The 11694-nt window shown below is 44.7% G+C and overlaps 1 long non-coding RNA gene and 1 pseudogene across 1 annotated transcript in view; both read left to right on the top strand.

Moving 5' to 3' along the window:
- Positions 1–245: 245 nt before the first annotated feature.
- Positions 246–11694, top strand: part of LOC148164386 (uncharacterized) — a 78124-nt gene continuing 66675 nt past the window's right edge. The window contains exons 1-2 of the long non-coding RNA XR_015768257.1: positions 246–321; positions 1673–1795. This is a non-coding gene — a long non-coding RNA (uncharacterized LOC148164386). The remainder of the gene's footprint in view (positions 322–1672; positions 1796–11694) is intronic.
- Positions 6679–10280, top strand: LOC114208588 (DNL-type zinc finger protein pseudogene; annotated as a pseudogene).

Raw genomic sequence — 11694 nt, 5'->3', positions numbered from 1 at the left:
GAGCTCCGCCTCTCTCCGCTCGCCGCCGGCTGCTGGGGATTGTAGTCCTCCGGGTCCTGACGCCCCGATCTTTGGCTTCAGCTGTAGGGCCGGACTACAAAGCCCAGGATGCGTCGCGGTCCCTCCTTTGAGGCCCCTCCGCTTCCGGAGATCGCCTCAGCGTGGTCCCAGAGAGAAGGGGGAAGGGCCTTAATCACGCCAGCTACGAGGCGACCAATGGTGGCTGAGGTGGGCGGGCTGTGGAAGTCGGGCTCAGGCCTCACCCGGCCGCTGAAAGATAAGGGGAAGGGTACTCTCTGCAGGCACTGTTGTGGCTGTTCTGTAAGTCGCGGACTTTCCCCGGAGGGAGAAAACCTGGTCATTGTACCATGGAAAGCGCTAAATGAAGGGCTGTAGACCCGTTGTTTAGGCAGACCATTGAGTGCATTTGTAAATTCAAGTCATTCACATCGGGACCCCCTGGCTTAATAGAGACATCCCGAGTGTTGTTGGGTTTGGAATTATAGAAATAATGGCAGTAAAAATAATAACTAACATTTAATTGAATGCTTACCATGTCCTAGGCACTCTGCTAAGCACATTTTGTGGAATTACTTAGTTCAGTTAAGCAACCTTGTAAACTGCCTTACAATCATTATCGGTAACTCATTTTGAAGATGGGGTGGAATCTGAGAAGTTAAGTAACTTGCGGGACACGTGCTCTTTGCCACAGTTCCGTGGTCCCCTCAGGGGCCGTGCAGCCCAGCTCCGTCCTTACAAAGGGGAAAATTTCCAGAGAAGAAAATTAGATGCTCCAGTTCTCACAGCAAAGCCAGAGACCCCTTTCCCTATGCCTCCTAGATTCTGAGTTTTCTAGCTGGAACAGGAAGGAAGGCATTGAGGATCTTCTCCTGGCCTCCCCTCCACCCCTCCACATCTGTCCCCCAGTAAGTTGACCAGGAATTCAGTAACTTTGGCCACCGTTCGGATGGTTTGAGAGTTGGCCACGGACGATTGAGCCTTACTGTCCCTCCCTTGTGAAGGATGAGACAAGGATTGCGAATATAGACAGGAAGGCACACAAACTACCAGGGAGCATGTCCTGGGAGCTGGCACTATGCAAGGTGCTTTCCTTACTTTTAAAATGTTAATTTAGATTTAATCCTCACAACCACCCTTTGAAATATAATGATTAAGAACTCCAAATTTGAATTTACATCTTGGTCCTATAACTTGGCAATACATTTGCGCAAATTACTTCGTCTCTCTGATTCTATCTAAATGATGATGTCTACATTCCATGGCATTGGGATGGGGATTACAAGAAAGAAGGGATATAAAGTGATTAACTCATTGCCTGTCATATGGGTAATGATCAGTAAGTGATGACCATGTCTGTTATTGCTATTGTTACCCTCATTGTAAATATGAAGAATGGTTATCTATGCTGTTTGGCTAAGGTAATTATTTAGGACTGGACCTCAGGTCTAATTGGTACTTTGAGTTATCTTATTTTTTGTTACTTTGACCCCAGGTTCCACATTTGTTGTTTAGAAATAAGTTTTTATTTATATTTTTTATAGAAATATTCTTTTGAGTTCTCAGATATGTAACCAGATAACTCTGAACCATGACTGGTAGACTTAACCTTCTTTTCCTCTTTTTTTCCCTCTTGCCATTCTATCCCATACAGAACTGTAGATGTTCTCAAATGGTCCTGTTTGCCCATAGTTTTATTGGATGAAAGTCATGATTTCTGATCGGACATGGCTTCAAAGAGTGTTCAGCATCTAATATGGATTCACCTGCTGTTTTTGTAAGTATCGTGTACACACTCTGTTCTCCACCAGCATATATCTTTTGGTTACTTCCTGCCTCTTTCTGATAGCATCAACTTGGAAATCAAAGGGGAAGTGATATGTGTGTCTTGTGATAGGCTGACCATGGACTGAGAGGAAGGAGAGCTAGAAATGAGAAGTCATAAGAATTTGTGTGAGTTTTGGACACAGGCACTTGCTAGTTTCTGTGGCCACAGAAATGACTTAGCTTAATTTAGCTTAAGAGTTAGGCTTACACTGGTGAGGTTATGTGCCAGAAAAACACTAAATTTTTTTTAAAGATTTTATTTATTTATTTGAGAGAAACAGAATGAGAGAGAGAGCACATGAGAGGGGGGAGCGTCAGAGGGAGAAGCCGACTCGGCGCTGAGCAGGGAGCCCGATGTGGGACTTGATCCTGGGACTCCGGGATCATGACCCTAGCCGAAGGCAGTCACTTAACCAACTGAGCCACCCAGGCGCCCCTGGAATTTTGAATAATGAGAATTCTAGTCTTAGATCAGCCACAGAATTTCTGCGTGATCCTGAGAAAGTCCTTTCTTCTCTCTGGGTTTCAGATTACCCATCTTTAAAATGAAACAATTGAGGTTTCTTCCCTTTCTGATTTTTGAGGTTCACTAAAATGTCTCTTTTTCAGGAACATTATGAGATGTATTCAACTGTGCTTTCCTTTAGGTTTTTCCCAGTGTTATTGAAACTGATAGGTTATCCTGCTTCAGTTTTTGACCAGAAAGTTTCTTCTGTAGCCCCTGTTGGCTGTCTGCCCAATCCCTCCCTCCAGTACTGTCTGGGTAACTGCATTTTTCTCTCCTCTCTAGCATGTCCTAAAAACCCCTCCCAGCAGAACCAGTGTGGGAGCTGGGGAAAAATATCTGAAGGGGCCAAGAGACTGTCTTCCTGTCTCAATATTTATAGTTTACAATAAATTCATCCTGTCTTGCAAAGGAATAGAGGAGAACTGCCACATCCTCATTTTGCTTTTACCAAGTGGGTATCCATGGAGGCAGGTGGTATATTGTACCTAATGATGATTATGAGGTCTCCTGGCATGAAGTAAAGACACACACACACACACACACACACACACACACACACACACACACACACACACCCTAGCTTCAAAGCGCAAACCAAGCTTGTGACAATGGATTCTGTCTCTAATTAGATGGTTGAAAATATGTTCCAATCAGTCCTTGGATCCACAAATGCAAACCAGCATCTCACTGTGGGAGAGCATCATTTGTATGAGCATCATCAGCATCACCATCATAATAGTGGAAGCACAATTGTGTCCAGAAATGTTAATTGAGCTATAACTATGTTCTGGGCACTGGAATACATGCTAGGAGGAGAGAGGGGTGAAAAAGAGAGAAATAATAATCAAGTCAACATATCAGCAAACAAGAATAGGCTGTGATAAGTGATGTGAAAGAAGTAATCAGGTTGATGTGCTAGGGCAGAGAAGGAAGGCTCTATTTTAGTTTGGATAGTCAGAGAAGGCCTCTCTGAGAAGATAGTATAGGAGCTAGAATCCTTGCAAATTGCTGGGGAAGACAGAGGTGTGACTGGCACTGGAGGTATATTTGGCTTTAGGAACAGAGCAAAGCATGGGCAGTTGAGAATAAAGTGTGTCAAAGTAAAGGAAGTGAAGTTGGAGAAGTGGGCACGCTGGGCCTTGAGGACCCCCGGAAAACTTTAAGCAGGGCATTGACATGGTCTATGATTTTAGAAAGCCACTCTGGCTGCTCTGTGGAGATTGGGTGGACTGGAGAGGTGCCATGACTTGGAAATGGAAAGGCTAGTCACCCCAAGCTTCTCCCTCACCCTCCTGGCCCCCATGCAAGCAGGGGAGGCTCCAGGAGCACTCTGGGAACTGTGTGGGAACTTGAATCAGTGTGGTGGCAGCAGAGATGGAGAGAAGTGCTGGGATGAGAACTTCATTTAACAACGGCTTACTGAGCTCCTACAGTGTGGCAGGCACTGTTCTAGGTATTTGGGGTGTGGTGAAGAAGAAGACAAAGTCCCACTCTCCTGGAGTTTACATTTCAAGGGGGGACATAGAGAGTAAACAAGTAGACAGCATCCACACACTTGCCCAACACAGAAAGCTGGGAGTCATCCTGGACTCCTCTCGCCCTGTCCTAGCCCACATCTGACCAGTCACTAAGTCCTCTTGCTGCTGTCCTTCTGTCTCTTCCTTCCTGTCCAACCTCACTGCTTTCATCCAAGCACCAGCCTCCACATCTCCCATGTATACTCTTAAAGTCCCTTCCTGCCTCTTGACTGGCTTTTTCCCATCTACCCTCCTTACTGATACCAGAGAGAGTTTTTTCAAAAGCAAACTGGACAGTATCATTTCCAGGGTTTAGAACCATGTCTCTCCCCTCATGTCATCTTCGGGATAAAATCCCAGCCCCTTAGCCTAGGATTGAAGACCCATTATGACTGGGTGGTCTAAACTTCTTTAGCTGCATCCCTTGCATCCATGCACCCTCATTATATGCTGTGATAAGACAAAAACTGCTTATAGCAAATGGAGTACATGCTATTGCCTGATGCTTTTATCCCTTTTGCATTTGTAACGCTCTCTTCTTGACTTCCCATTGAACACCTGTTCATACTTTAAAGCCCAACCCAGAAATCCCCTCCTCTGGAAAGACTTCCTTTCCTCCATGCTACTTCTGGTCTCTGCACAAGCTTCTCTTTGCCTCTCTTTGCATAGTAATATAGTGATCCTTCACTTGCCTGTCTTCTTCAATATCAGATGAATTCTTTGAATGCTAGGATTGTGACATACTCTGCTTGGTATCCCCAAGCTTAGCATGGGGTCTGACACAGAACGGTGGCTCACAAATAAATAAATTGGATGGTTTGGGTCCAAGTCCTTCAAATATAACCTGGAAACTCTGAGCCTTCTAGAAACTTCCAACAACCAGTAATTATTGACAACAAAGGCAGCTTAGTAGGAGTGAATCATTGTACTTTATGGGGTTAATATTGAAGAGAGTATGGTCTGGGAGCCATCACAGGCTTCCTAACATTGTGTGTAATCAGGGGCACCTCTTATTACAGCTAGGCCTCTTGCTGGGCCTGAGATTCCTACAGGAGTGTGTTTATCAAGGCCTTGAACAGGTTGGAGTAGAGTTCCGTGGTAAAAGCTAGGCATCAAATTAGGCAGGATTAGGTTTTGATCTTTCATTGGTTGTGCAACTTTGGAGTGGTAATTTATCTATGTCTTGGCCTCCTCATCTGTAGAAGGAGGATAAAAAAGGCTCCCACGTGGGCGCCTGGGTGGCTCAGATGGTTGAGCATCTGCCTTCGGCTCGGGTCATGATCCCGAGGTCCTGGGATCGAGTCCCACATCGGGCTCCCTGCTCCTTGGGAGCCTGCTTCTCCCTCTGCTTCTCTCTCTCTCTCTCTCTCTCTTCCCCCCCTCTGTCTCTCATGAATAAATAAATAAAATCTTTAAAAAAAAAAAAAGGCTCCCACGCCATTCATCCTTTGTAAAAATAAATGACTGCCTGCATCTAAAGTGCTCAACAAAGTAGCTGACATATGGGAGCAAAAGGGTGGCCTTGTTGGTGACTATTAGAAAGACAAAGCATTCTTGCTGATATTTGAGCCTCAGTGTAAAGGTCCCTTTTTCCCTTGCTAGTGCACGCAAGCTGACTAGATTAGGGTGTCTGTTTGACTTTCTTGTAAAACTTGAATACTTTGTTCATAAGCTTTCATCATGAGACTATTGGTGTCACATTTAGTCTGACTTCCTCACTCAGCTCAGAAAGCTCCCAGAGGGCAAAGACTCTGTTCTTTAACTCTCAACTCTTCTTCTTCTTTTTTTTCTTTATGAAGAATTTATTTATTTGAGAGAGAGAAAGAGAGAATGAGCAGGGGGAGAGGGAGAAGCAGACTCCCCGCTGAGTGTGGAGCCTGATGTGGGGCTCGATCCCAGGACCCTGAAATCATGACTTGAGTCAAAACCAAGAGTCGGATGCTTAACCAACTATACCACCCAGGTGCCCCTATTCCTCAATTCTTAACAAAGTTCCTGGCCCATAGAAAGCTCTCACTGACTATTGAATGAGTGAAGAAGCCTTTCCTACTGGCATGCTATGTTGACATGGGGTGTTTGTGTGTGTGTGTGTGTGTGTGTGCGTGTGCGTGTGTGTGTGTGTGTAGGGGGGCTGTTTGGTGGGATTAGAAGTAAAAGCACTGGTAGAAAGTCCATGGTAATGGCGAATGGTTAGGGACCTCTGCACCAATGAGACAAGAGACTAAGAGCACATGAGGACAGGCCCCTGCAGCATAGGATTTTTGAGGCTATCACTGCCTTAGGCTGTGAGGCCCGTGTGTAGGATAAGAATAGTTTGCACAGTTCTACTTTGTAAATCAGGGCTTTGACAGAGCTTAGCCAATTACCCAGTAAGAATAGCTAGTTTTCTGGAGCTTAGAGCCTTTTGAAAATTCCAAAACTGGGAAATAATCCAAAAAAAAATTTTTTTTTACTTATTTTGAAAAGCAGGATTAAAAAAACCCTACCCACCTTTTCAATATTCTCTTTATCTACAATATAAATTATCAGACACTTCCTGTGCACAAACCCACAGATGAGAGGAAGGAAGGAGCCAGGAATAAACCAAGTGCTTCACATGAAGTCATCAAATGAGGGCTAAGGAAGAGTAAAGAGTATAGTGTGGTGGCCCGACTAGAGGAATGCTAGGCAAAGTGTGGCACACAGGTGGGTGCTGACCCCAGACTGTCATTAGTTCCCAGTGGGATATGGAACTTGCAGCAGAATGTGTATCAACTGCTTCACTGAGCACACTGTTTTTAGTTCAGCTGATAGTCTTTCCATAGTGAGATGTACTCCATGAAGGTAGCCCTTCTTTATTTTACATTTTGGCCCTATCTGTCACTGCCTTAGGCTTGGACCAGTAACAAATAGTTTACTGACCAGCTACTTTAGCAATATAGGTCTAGAGGATGGACTTTGAAATCAGTCAGACTTGATTGTACTACTTAAGCTTTGGATTCCAAATCTGGAAAATGGCAATTCATTCTTACCCACCAATGTTTTGAGCACATACTATATTTTAAGTACTGTTCTATGAGTTGAGGATATTGCAGTGACCTTGGCTGTTAGGATTCTTGCTTTCAAGGGGCCTACTGACAAAGAAGTGAGATAATTACAGTTTACAATACATGTTGTTAAGAAAGTCAACTAATGGGGCACCTGGGTGGCTCAGTCCTTTAAGCGTCTATCTTCAGTTCAGGTCATGATCTTAGGGTCCTGGGATGGAGCCCCGCGTGGGGCTCCCTGCTCAGCGGGGATTCTGCTTCTTCCTCTCCCTCTTCCCCTACTCCCTGCTTGTGCTCTCTCTCTCTCTCTTTTTTTAAAAGATTTTATTTATTTATTTGACAGAGAGAGAGAGAGGGAACACAAGCAGGGGGAGTGAGAGGGGGAGAAGCAGGCTTCCTGCTGAGCAGGGAGCCCGATGCGGGGCTCCATCCCAGGACCCCGGGATCATGACCTGAGCCGAAGGCAGACGCTTAATGACTGAGCCACCCAGGCGCCCCTGCTTGTGCTCTCTTGCTCTCTCTTTCTCAAATAAATAAATAAAATCTTAAAAAAAAAAGAATAAAAAAAGTCAACTAATTTTGATGTGTAAGTAGCTGATTGATTAGGGAATGGTTGACTTAAGAAGTTTACTAAGCAACCAGTTAGGCAAAAAACTCGAGGATGAGGTTCCAGGCAGAGGGAAGAGCTTGTACCAAGACTCTGAGGCATTTTGGGGAAACAAGGTGACCAGTGTGTCTGGAGTGGAGTGAAGGAGGGAGGTAGAGGGTGGGGAGATGAGGTCAGAGAGGATCCAGTTCATGCAGGCCTAGTAGAACACAGAGAAAGGGTTTGGATTCCAATCTTTTTTTTTTTTTAAGATTTTATTTATTTGACAGAGAGAGACACAGCGAGAGCAGGAACACAAGCAGGGGGAGTGGGAGAGGGAGAAGCAGGCTTCCCACTGAGCAGGGAGCCCGATGCGGGACTCGATCCTAGGACACTGGGATCCTGACCTGAGCTGAAGGCAGACGCTTAACAACTGAGCCACCCAGGTGCCCCTGGATTCCAATCTTAAAGCAATGGAAAACCCTTGGAGGGTTTTAAACCAGGTCATAAAATTTCTTGGAAACCATGCTAAAGAGTTTGGATTCACTCCAGAGAACAGCAGAGACCAATCAAGGCAGGGGAATGTCAGGATTAGTACCAGGTTTTAGAAAGTTTACTTTGGCTGTGGTAAAGGTAACAGCTTAGATGGGGCTCAGGCAGAGACCAGCTAGGGAAAGACATTCTGTTGTGGAATGAGTGAATAAGTATAAGAGTGATTGAGTTAACATCATTAACTAGACCACAAGCTTCCTTATGTTGTGAGCCTCACCAACTCTTGCTTTGGATGTTTTACAACACAAACATTAGGTCTTTGTGAAAGTCAATGTTTAATTCATATCCAGCCAGTTGAATTGACTAGCTAACAGAAAGTCAACCTAGCTTCTCCATCTCCTCTGCAGAAGCTGAGTCATTGCGCCAGAGCACTGATCTTACCATGATGTAGATGTCTGTCTCCTTTACCTTGTTCACTTCTTTTTTTTTTTTAAAGATTTTATTTATTTACTTGACAGAGAGAGAGACAGCGAGAGCAGGAACACAAGCAAGGGGAGAGGGAGAGGGAGAAACAGGCTTCCCGTGGAACAGGGAGCCCGATTTGGGGCTCAATCCCAGGACCCTGGGATCATGACCTGAGCCAGACGCTTAATGACTGAGCCACCCAGGCGCCCCTACCTTGTTCACTTCTTACCTGTTTACACTGACACCCAATGATGCTCAAGGCCACAGGTGAGTCAGTTTCCAGCAGCAAGTGAACTGGAGCAATTAACATCTGGAACCAAATAAATGCCTAAGCTCTGTTTGGAATGTCTGCTTCTAGAGTCATCCAGCCACAGAGTCTGTTGCACAAGGTAAACTGGCACTTGGCCTGCTTAATAGAATTGTCAGTGCTTCTACATGAGAGAAGACCTATTCATTACCAGAGGCTTTGCTAGCCAGCATTGGCTCAATCAATATCAAGTAACAAGGATGAGTAATGTTTATTGAGCAGCTACTGTGTACCAGGCGCTGGGCTAAGGATTTACATTTTTTTCTCTCATTTTAAACCTCACAACAATCTTATACAATAGGCATTCTTAACTAACTCCATTTTATTTATTTATTTAATTTTACATGTGTGAGGGTTTTTTTTTTTAAGATCTTATTTTTAAGTAATCTCTACACCCAACATGGGGCTTGAACTTACAACCCTGAGATCAAGAGTCACATGCTCTACCAACTGAGCCAGCCAGGCACCTCTTAAACACCATTTTAAAGAGAAAGAGATTGAGAATCAGAGAGACTGAGTAACTTATCTAATGTCATATAAGTAATAGGATGCTGACCAGGATTTATACCTAGTTCTCTTTGATTCCAAAACCTTGTGTCATTTTAATAGTAATTTTTAATTTATTTTATTTTTTATTTATTTATGTATTTATTTATTTATTAAGTTTTTTTTAAAATTTATTTATTTGACAGAAGGATAGAGAGCACAAGTAGGCAGAGCGGCAGGCAGAGGGAAAGGGAGAAGCAGGCTCTCCGTTGAGCAGGAAGCCCGATGCGGGGCTCCATCCCAGGACCCTGGGATCATAACCTGAGCTGAAGGCAGCTGCTTAACTGACTGAGCCACCCAGGCGCCCCTAATTTATTTTATATGTTAGTGACTCTTTATAATTATTAAGGTCATATATGCATATTGTCATAACTCAGGCAATTTAAGATTATATAAAGTAATTATGGGAACTGTTCTGGTTATCTATTGCTGTGTAAAAAATCACTCCAATGCTTAGTGACTTTAAAAAAAATGGCAATGATTTAGGGGATGCTGCGGGCCACGGCTGCTGAGTAGCACATGGCCCCAGGGGCGAGGTGTGAGGTGGTTGTGGGGACGTGGGGCTGGCCTGGAGGCCATGGGGAGAAGGCAGGCTGGGGCTGGAGTCCGGGGCTGGCAGCACTTGAGCTTGGAGCCGGGGCCCCGGGCCACGCACTACCAGCTTGTCTACGCTTGCAAAATCTGTTGGACACGGTCCTCCAAGCACATCTCCAAGCTGGCCTATCACCAGGGTGTGGTCATTGTGACATGCCCCAGCTGCCAGAAGCACTACATCGTCATAGACAACCTGGGCTGGTTCTTGGACCTGGATAGGAAGAGGAATATTAAAGAAATCCTGGTGGTCAGAGGGGAGAAGTTGTGCTGAGTGGCTGGTGACGGGGCAGTAGAGCTGGTTTTAGAGGCTGCAGGGAACCCCAAATCCACCACTGTTCCAGAAGGGGGTGAGGACTAGGATCCCACTCATCCTGGCAAGATGGAGCCCAGCTGACCCTACCTTTTGCCTTTGAGAAGATGCTTTGGCCCCAGGCCCTTCTAGACTTGCCTGTTTTCTGTCAATAAACAGATAATATTTGGAAAAGGAAAGCAATAATTTAATTCTCTCTCATGGTTCTGGGGCCTGCCTGGGTTCATCTAGTCCTATCTCACTCATTGTCTCCTATGTGGTTATAGTTGGATATTGGTTGGGGCTAGAATCTTAAAGTTTTCTTATTCCTATGCTGACTATAGACTGGGACCTTAGTGGGGCTGTCTACTGGAACACAATCCCTTGGCCTCTCCCTGTGGCCTGGGCTTTCCTCATAGCATGGTGGGTGGGATCCAAAAGTGAGAATCCCAAGATTCTCAAGAATCCCAAGAGGAAATAGAAGCTGCTCATTTCTTAAGGCCTGGGCCAGAAACTGACATAGTACCACTTCTGCTGTTTTCTATTGATCAAGCAGTTGCAGAGCCAAGGTTGAAGGGAAGGAGACAGATCCCACTCTTACATAGTAGGAATGTCAAAAAATTGGGAGGTCAGATTTTAAAACTGCCATAGTCTGCATCTGACCACAAATTATGTTCTTCCTTCACTCAAAATGCAGTTGTCCTATCCAAAGACTCTCCCAAACATCTTGTGCCATCAGGGACAGACATGAAGTCCAGGACCTTGTCTTCTATATTACTTCTAGGTGTAGATGAGGTGCCTTGAGTATGGATCTTTAGTTAAAGCTCTTCAAGAATGATACTTCCTGATCTGAGTATCTGTGAACAAAAAGACAGATTATTGGGACGCCCAGGTGGCTCAGTTGGTTAAGCATCTGACTCTTGATTTCAGCTCAGGTCATGATCTCAGGGTTGTGAGATTGAGTCTGGCATCTGGCCCCGCCCTGGGTGTGGAGCCTGCTTAAGATTCTCTCTCTCCCTCTCCCTCAGTCCCTCCCCCCGGTCCTTAAAAATATATATTTATGTATATAGATATATAGATATATAATATAAACAAAATAAAAAAACAGGCTGTCTTCTACACCCAACATACAATGGTGGGATAGGCATCGGAAAACTGCAATATAGTTTCCTTGCTTAGGACCCAATTCTATTCATTTATTCTCTCTACAGCTCTGCCTCCTGAGCTCTTGGTTCTACCTTCTGGATTTAGTCTTCCTTTTCCATGAAATGTAAACTGTGTTTGCCCTGAATGGTTTCTGAGGTTTCTGAGCCTGCTTCCTGCTCATAGAAGTTCTGGAATCCAAAGCCCTTTCTTTCACCTTGCACTATTTCCTTCTCTTTTAGTTCAAGCTGATTCTAAAAAATGTTGAGTTTTTAAATGATTCTTCCTGGAGTTCCTTCTGTTGGGGAAAAAGCCATGACCACAAATCTCTTTGGCTCACGTAAGTACTTTCTACTTTGGGTACTTCTTCAGGGAC

This window comes from Eumetopias jubatus, unplaced genomic scaffold (genome assembly GCF_037043125.1).
Source record: "Eumetopias jubatus isolate StellerSeaLion01/CBP00866 unplaced genomic scaffold, mEumJub1_p1.0 scaffold_5, whole genome shotgun sequence".
NCBI lineage: Eukaryota > Metazoa > Chordata > Mammalia > Carnivora > Otariidae > Eumetopias > Eumetopias jubatus.
This window is presented reverse-complemented; position numbering and strand designations above follow the sequence as displayed.